This window comes from Lycorma delicatula, chromosome 13 (assembly GCF_047948215.1).
Source record: "Lycorma delicatula isolate Av1 chromosome 13, ASM4794821v1, whole genome shotgun sequence".
In the NCBI taxonomy this organism is placed as follows: domain Eukaryota; kingdom Metazoa; phylum Arthropoda; class Insecta; order Hemiptera; family Fulgoridae; genus Lycorma; species Lycorma delicatula.
In genome coordinates this window covers 5506313-5515509 of record NC_134467.1, presented here as the reverse complement: position 1 = coordinate 5515509, position 9197 = coordinate 5506313, and the positions used below count along the sequence as shown (strand labels likewise).

Genomic DNA, 9197 nt, shown 5'->3' with positions numbered 1-9197 from the left:
CTTGGTAAAGGAAGTTATAGATTTTTATCTATAAGGTTTTTATTTAATGATTTACATAGCAGTGAAATTGATGAGATTTAAACTGCGGTTAAGTTTCCAGGTGTCATAAGAAAGTTACAGGTAAAATTTCGTAATGACTGATTCATTAGTTTTTGCGGTTATCGGGAACAAACGAAACGCACGGCGTCAATATATGTATAGATTGAGGTTAATTATATTTTTTTTTTTGCTGTTAACGTATATTTTTCGATTCCAGAAGATATCTGAAGAATTTTCCACAACTAGACTGTAACTTCTTCAATAGCTAATCATCAAAGAAAAATAACTGAACTACAAATTATTATAGATTATAAAAAGATTAACGAGTGATACATAAGGATGTAATGTGTGCGCGCTCACACACACACAGTGAGAGAGAGATTTATTTTTTATTAATACTATCAAAAAGTAATGTGTGAAGTTTATTCTATATCCACCACCGACAATTGTTTAGCCAGGTTTCATACATTAAAAAAAAATTAACAGGTCTTGAATTCAATTCTTGTCTTACAACGATCTTTTCAATAATTCCAATCGAAATAATGGCCACAAAGGATTTAAAAAAATAAATGCATCGGTGATGAAAACGTTTGCAATGTTAATTTTATATTTTTGGTTCGTTATAATTTTATAAAATACTGTAGTAATATATGGGATGCATTTAAGTTGTAACTGTGTAACCTTGAACGGTTGTATGTAGTCGAAGTGACGAAGGGGGGACCTCCCTTCCTCATACAACGTACTAGGTTGCTAGGAAACCGATCGGTTTCCTAGCAACCAGAGTTGCCAGACTTACAAATACACCAACCAGAGTTGCCAGACTTACAAATATACATTACCAGATAGACAGCGGTCAAAGACTTTGTTATTATGTCTTCCGCGCTACTAAAACAAATATTCAATTAACGCGTCAAAATGCATCTATTAACAAACTTGAATCGACAGCATATCAACGTTCAATTATTATTTTTTTTTTTTTTAGCATGTTAAAAATACAAAGACTGACTGGGATTCGACACCTTTATTTTAAAACGGATTATTTTTATAAACACAAGGGTCAACATTGTATTAATCTTTCATATTATACGTATTTTAAAGTTTATGTAATTTAACATTACATATTGTGTAGGGGGCTGATGATGATCGTAAAATAATAATAATAATGAAAATTATTTTATATTGAAACGGTTTTTTATACTTTTTTGCATTTGAGAAACACAAAACATTTGCTTAGATTTAATACATAATTTACTACGCAAATAAGAATCATAATGTTAGTATATCATTTTTTTCATAATTCACATATACTTCACACTCACACATTTACACTCCAATAAAAGTTATGAATTATTATAAAGCTAATCGTCGATTTTTCTTTCTCGCCATAATATCTAAAATTTCATCAGGATTAACAGTAATATCTCTACATGTAATCTATTATATCTCTAAAAGAAGCACAAAGACCGACATCATATTCATATCAATAATATTGCAATTCCTTTTGTATGCGTTTGTAATACAAACATCTCTTGTTTTGTGTTTGTTTTTTCTGTATCTGAATATGACTGGAAATGTCATTACTAGAAAAGAGAAAGCGAACGAATCGTCGGTAAAGTTGAATTTCATTTTATTTATTATATATAAACTATTTTATCATCGTGTTTTCTATTTGCTTAAGATTTGAATTTTTTTTTCAAAATTCAATTTGATTATAAACACGAATTTTCCTCAGTAACGATGGATTTATAATTAAAAACTTGCGCTTTACAAGTTCAAGAACGTTCACGATCGTAATTCTTCAACTTGCAGAAATCTGATGATTGCAATTTACATGTCCTCGGAACAGGTTTTGCACACGTGCTCGAGATAGAAGGGGTGTTACATCTTGTACAATAGTTAGTTGTCATTCGTTTCTTTTGGTAACGGCACATTTCACAGAAGGTTCTCTATTTTTCTTGTCTTCCGGTCGGTGTCTGTGCTTCATTGTTTCCTAGGATCCCTCCAATAATTGTTTTCGATGACCGAGGTAAAGTAACAACTTGCAGAAGAGTTTCCGGCCAGGGTATAACTAGATCTTTCATGAAATTTGTCCTTGTCATTTATTTTTGCGGTATTAAAATTTACAATGCGTGAAAAATGCCAGATTTTTTTTTGTGGGATTTGAACCCAAAACCTTCCCGATGAGTTAAAAAGAGCAATACTTACGCATCGTTTATTTTATAATTGAACATTTTTAATCATTTTAATTTTTCGATATCAAATAAATTTTTTATAAAGTAGGAAAATATACGGCTCTATAGTTTTAATTACTTGTATTATTTTGATTTTGTACGTGAAACGATTTAAATAATTCGATTAAGCTATCTCTCTACAAGAGTGAATGATTGTTTTAGCACTTTCCGACAAGACACGGCGCAGTACCGACATCGACAAGAATATTTTCACGTTACAAGTTTTAACTTAGTTGTTGTCTACCAGTTTCAGTGATTTTTTTTTTGTTTTACTACCCGACATTATTTTTTATTATAGTTTATTTCTATTATCGTCATTAAACTTATCCCACAAGCAGGGCTTACTATAAGTTCGATTAATGTTACTACATCGTATTTAAAATTAGCCATATTTTAGAGAAAAATTGGAGACGCAACCGGTACAAAACAACGAACTGAGACGACGCCTACATGTCGGTCATTGTGAAAGGTATTCCTGAGTTTAAGTTAATTCTTACGACCGCCGACAAAGTGTCGGTAAGTGTGAAAACAGCCATTGCCTGTAAAAAGATTCTTTAATTTTATACTACAAATTCATTACAAAATTTGTTGATAAGCAATGGCTCCCAAATTTTGCCGAATTGCGGCGCCCTTTTTCAGTTAAAACTTTTCCACGGCGCCATACCCTAAGTAAAATAATGACTACTCGTGAGTAAGAGATAAAAATAAATTAAACTCGTGTATCTTCATTACTTAACATTTTCTTTTTTCTTTATTAACGTTAAATTAATAATTATAAATGTCTTGGTTCAATTAATTATGAAGCTTTTACAATATTTCGAAGGGCGCCGCGGCGTCAGGTTTGGGAATCGCTGGTCGATAAGGTTTCTAACAAAAAGGTTTCGGTTACTGTCAATACGAAATTGGAAAATTATCCTCGATTAATTTTTCCTCATCGAGAAACAATTATTTCCATTTAAAAAGTTTTACTAGCGGTTTTAGCATTAGTTGCCGTTAAATTCAACGCGTATAAAAGAAATTTCTTCTACTAAAATAACAGTTTGTTCAAAATATTGTCATATGCTTTATTGTTTCAACCGTGTTTACATTTGCGTCTGCTATTTTGTCCCGATTTGGTTGAAAACAGCTCGGTCAGTTATGTATTATTTTTAAAATACTTTTTAAAAAAACATTTCTATAAATAGACCAAAAATGTCAAATCTTTGCTTCGTGATAGTTATATCTATCTGTAGCGATATCATTTCTGTTTCTAATCTTCTTTTTATTTAGTCTGAAACAAATAAATTAGACGTTGAAATGGATTTTATTAGAATTCCTTTTTTTTCAGTAAAAGAAGACTGATCGGTGAATCATAAACGTAAGACCGCATGATATAAGGTCGGTTATAGTTTATTTTAAATGCGTTAAAGTAGCTTGTTCCCCTCCTTTTTTATATTTTAAATGGAAGAGTACTCGGATGAAATATCAAAACATTAATATAGTATTGAGGTATATTATTTGAACAGCAGGTATTTTCTTAGCGGTTTCCACATCGTTGAGGTAACGAAATAATAATTTTTAAAAAAATCATGAGTATCCTCAGAGCAGAGAATGAAATAGCAATCGATCGCGTTGCAAATAAGTTTTTAATTTATATATCGCATCGACTATGTTTATATAATAATATTAACAAACAAACGAAACAAAATACACACCTGGGCTGTTTAAAAATTGGCCTCTAACTGTTGAAAATGTTTTGCAGATTATTTCGACTAAGCGGTACGGTCAGGAATGTCTCTAATCCTGTTGCACGACTGTCTGCCATCATCCGTTCTGTAGGGTGCCGGCAAAGCATCGTGTAAAGGCTGAAACTTGTCGTGCGCTCCCGTCAACCGTTACGAATATTGTACGATTAGTATTTTCTCCGGCAGAAGGAAGAACAGAGATCTGTCAGTGACTTTTTTTGGTCGATTTCATAAGAAAGCTAACTATTGTAATGATACCGTGGTTCGACTTTCGGAAAATTTCGACATATCTTCGCGTTTCACATCCTCCAGACTCCAAAACCACCCGGTTAAAAATGTTGCGCGCGCGCACACGCACACACACTTCACTTTCTTGTTGACACGATAATTTCCGTAATTTTGCGCCAATCGCTTTCAAATTTATACGTAAAATATAACCACCCAAACTCTCGGTCGAGTTTGTTAACGGGCAAAATCGGACCGTGGGACTGGAATTGGGGGCGCTTTTTTGAAAAAATAATACCTTTCTTATTAAGTAAAATATCGAATTCGTTTAAAGTTTCTACTATTCTTCGGGTAAGGACCTAGAACACCTAAGTAAAGTCTTTTGATATCACCGACCGTTGGCCCAGGGGGTGGAAAAAATGGGGTTTCGAAGACAAAAAAAATCGTACCTCCTTTAATAGGCACAGCGTCGAATAGGTTTAAAGCGGTAATTAGTTGTATAAACGTACCTAAAACTTTTGTCCTAAACAATTTTTGATATGACCTACCCTTACGGCAAGGGATGATCAAAATATTGCTGGAACTGTAACAAGATGGAGCTTGCCGTACGCTAAACATGTGAAACTTTTTTCACATGTACCTACTTAGCACCGGTGAAATCTACTACCGCCTTCCGGCGTCTCGAAAGGAATTTTTTGTCATGAAATGTAGACGTTAGTGTGCACTGAATTGTCACGATAAGTTTGGTAGTTACCGAACAATAAACACAAATAAATAACATTTATGTAAACAATTTAAATATAAGGAAATAAACTCGTAAAATAAGAGCGTTACATTACGAAATTGACAAGTAAAATTCAAAAAATTACAATTAAATAATGAATAAACGTTATAATTAATTATTTTTTGGCATTTAGGGGTAGCGTGATAGATCCTTTCAGCTGTCAAAGAATTTATTTAACATATTAAAACATTTCTATTTTATTACAGATTTTTATTTTCTCTTAAAAGTATACGCAATTTCAAATTTTTAATTTCGGTTTATATTTTTGATTATTCATTTTGATGATAATTCATGAAAAACAGTCGCGTGTCTTTCAAATATTACTCGCTACGCTCTTAAAAGTTACAGATAACTTCGATCAAGCTTTTTTTGAATGTTTAGGATGAGAAACAACTTGAAGAGGTAACCGCATTCGTATGATTTGACATGTGATTTTTTTTTTCAGGGAAATCTTCATGTTTTCTTCAAATCCAATCATCCTGAATTACCCCTCACAGGCGATTGAAAACTTATTTATTCAATTTCAAAAATCGGATAAAAGCTTTAGGAACAAAATTTGTAATTCTGAAGTAAATACAATCGTGAATGCATAAGAGTGAAAGCATGATGTTTTGAACATATTCATTAAGGTATGTTAAACATATAATAATAAAAATAAATTTTTTGTTAACTTTTTCTTTTTAAATACTATTAGTAACTGGGTAAACTCGAGTTTTAGCCCGATCGATGAACTGGAACTTTTACAAAAAAAATTTTATCGGTAAATTTTCATCTTCAATTTGTGAGAAAACTCTTTGTCGTTGAATTAAGAGAGAATTCTTAATAATTTTTTGTTAATTTTGTAAAGGTATTCCCTTAAGATTACGATGAACTGTAATCTTGTACTCCATGTTGCGCTTTAAAAGTAGGTCTGATATTACAGAGTGACAAATGCGCAAAGTCGTAAAGTTTCATCGATAAGATAAATCGACGAGTAAGGTTACCTATCTAATTTGAAATATTAAAAAAAATTGTACCGTTTAAAAATTGATTATCGGTATCTCTCTCTTTTTCCTGTTTAACCTCCGGTAACTACCGTTTAGATAATTCTTCAGAGGATGATATTATGAGTGTAAATGAAGTGTAGTCTTGCACATTCTCAGTTCGACCGTTCCTGAGATGTGTGGTTAATTGAAACCCGACCGCCAAAGAACACCGGTATCCACGATCTAGTATTCAAATCCGTGTAAAAATAACTGGCTTTACTAGGACTTGAACGCTGTAACTCTCGACTTTCCAAATCAGCTGATTTGGGAAGACGCGTTAACCGCTAGACCGACCCGATGGGTTGATTATCGGTATCTAATATTTCGTATCGCGTTGTTTTAGTCTCGTTTATACTGAGAATCTTTACTTCCTTATTCGAAGTAATAAGGAACCGCGAGAAATTTCTGTTTTCAGATTTCAACGGAACAATCCATTCTGATCATCCCTGAATCCATTTTTACTAGTTTCGGTGCGATGTCTGTACGTACATACGTCCGTATATATCTCGTATAACTAACTTAAAGTCGTTAGCCGTAGAATGTTGAAATTTTGGATTTAGGGCTGTTATAATATCTTTGGCACCTCTGCTTTTGATTGCAATCGACTAAATTAAAAAAGCCCAAAATCTAAAAAAAAAATTGGATTTTGGACTTTTTCTTAACTGCAGTAACAACCCCTCGTCGAGAGCTTTTCAACAATATATCATAACCGGTACTATTTTCGGTTGGTTCCAGTTACAGCCAAATACAATTTTAATTAATATAATATTTGGATCTTACAAGAAGGCACATCGGTTCGAATCCGTAATTACGTATATTTTATTTTCATTTTTTAATTTTAAATATATTGATTTATTATTCCTCCTCTATGAATCATGAGACCTTGCCGTCGGTGAGGGAGCTTGAGTCCTCAGGGATACAGACTAGCTGGACCGAAGGTGCAACCATATCGGAGAGGTATCTGTTGAGAGCCAGACTAACGAATGATTCCTGAAAGAGGGCAGCAGCTCTTTCAGTAGTTGTTAGGGGCGGGAGTCAGAACGACTTAAACGGCCATATCAACATCACTCAGTCCTCTGAGTACTGCGCAGCTGAAAGCAATGGAAAACTACAGCTGCTTTTTTTTTTCAAGAAAATGTGGCTCTCTGCATTTTCACATAGCAATGATGGAGGCGCCTTCCTCGGTAAAATATTCCGGAGGTAAACTAGTCCCCGACCGGGTGGCGACTACAAAGGAATGGGTCACCAGAAAATTAAAAAATAACATTCTACGAGTCGGAGCGTGGAATGTGTTAGAAGTTTAAAAAAGGTTGGTAGGCTAGAAAATTTAAAAAGGGAAATGGATAGGATAAATGTAGATGTAGGCAGGCCACGTTTGGAATATGTAAAACAAATTGTTAGGGATGTTGGATGTAGAGGGTATACTGAAATGAAACGACTAGCACTAGATAGGGAATCTTGGAGAGCTGCATCAAACCAGTCAAATGACTGAAGACAAAAAAAAAGGAAAAAAAAGATTTATTATTATTTCAATAATATGTTTGTATTCATATAATATGTTTACAATCAGAGGTTAAAAAATATTATTAATAAATCAATATATTTAAATTAAAGAAATAAAAAATAAAAATACGTGTGTGAAGTCGGATTCGAACCGATGTGTGCACGGTTACGGACTCGACACGTTGTCATTTGCACCACTTATCTACTTGAGCGACGCGAAACAAATGTGTTTTATTAATAGTTTCGTTTATTTTTCTAAAATATTTAATTTTTTTGTTTTGTAGTTTTGTTCTGTTTAATACCTAATAAAATCCGTCACATTTTTAAATATATATATATATTTTTTTAATAAACTTCTAAATTCTTTTGTTTCTGTGCAGATTATTCATAGTTTTACTCGGAATCAAATTCTCTACAAATTTTGTTTAAAACCTTAATGCGTTTTTATCACCGATTTAACAACGTTATTTTACACCAAACGTAAAATAGTGTTTTTTTCAACTCCGATCTTTTGTTTATTACCCCAGATTTCTCAAATACAAAAAAAAAAAAATACAGTTATAAGACCTTTTTTCTTTTTCCTGTTTAGCCTCCGGTAACTACCGTTTAGATAATACTTCACAGGATGAATGAGGATGATATGAATGAGTGTAAATGAAGTGTAGTCTTGTACATTCTCAGTTCGACCGTTCCTGAGATGTGTGGTTAATTGAAACCCAACCACCAAAGAACACCGGTATCCACGATCTAGCATTCAAATCCTTGTAAAAATAACCGAATTTACTAGGACTTGAACGCTGGAACTCTAAGCTTTCCAAATCAGCTGATTTGGGAAGACGTGTTCACCACTAGACCGACCCGGTGGGTACAGTTATAAGACCTACCTTTTTTCAGTTTTTCAGGTCAGATTTCATATAAAACCGCAAAAGTTCCCCCTTAATTTGGATCCCAGTATTATAGTATAGCTTAATTTGATGGAAGGCACATAAATAAGGGTGAAACCTTTCGCCGGCCGACGTTTGTTAACGAAGCCGTTTCCGAACCTATATTTGTACAAATTTTCTTCTTTATTTTCATCGGTATTTCACGTCCTAAATGTTTGTTATATACTTCGTGAATCACTCTGTATCAAACAGGTAACTGATATGCGGAACGCTAGAACTATATCGAATGCTTTTCTTTTAATACAATATTCTGGAAATATATTTTTCTTAATTTGAGACCAGCAAGCCGAGTCTTTTGTCTATTTTGTGCCTGTAGCGTCGGAACAAATCCTGAAAGTTTGTGATATTTTTCGTGAATATCTCTTCTGTACATTCCTGTCTTGTAACTTCTCTAACGTTTATTTTCTTGTGCTATTTTTTTAAATTTAATTTCCTGATATCTCAAAACGTAAAGAAAATTCAATTTCAACCCTCACTCCCACCATCTAACCGAAAGTAAAAACCGTATTTTTCTTCGAAAATTCTGTAAAAAATAGATTTTTGAAATTCAGATTAATTGTTTAAATACAAACGCACGAAAAAATGTCGACATATCTACATGAAATATAAAAGATTACTAAAAAATGATTCACAATTTCAGTATTAAAGATTATTTTGACCATATATTTCAGTATACGTTGAACGGGAAGCAGCTAAATAGTGTTTTTTGTTGTTTTTAATTA

The 9197-nt window shown here is 33.0% G+C and overlaps 1 protein-coding gene across 3 annotated transcripts in view; it reads left to right on the top strand.

Moving 5' to 3' along the window:
* Positions 1-9197, top strand: part of LOC142333660 (uncharacterized) — a 240648-nt gene that overhangs the window by 7777 nt on the left and 223674 nt on the right. The window contains exon 2 of one of the 3 annotated variants that reach the window (XM_075381056.1): positions 5449-5632. The exons of the other annotated variants lie outside the window; for them this stretch is intronic. The gene's annotated coding sequence lies outside the window, so the exon portion shown is untranslated. The remainder of the gene's footprint in view (positions 1-5448; positions 5633-9197) is intronic. 3 annotated transcript variants of the gene reach the window in all.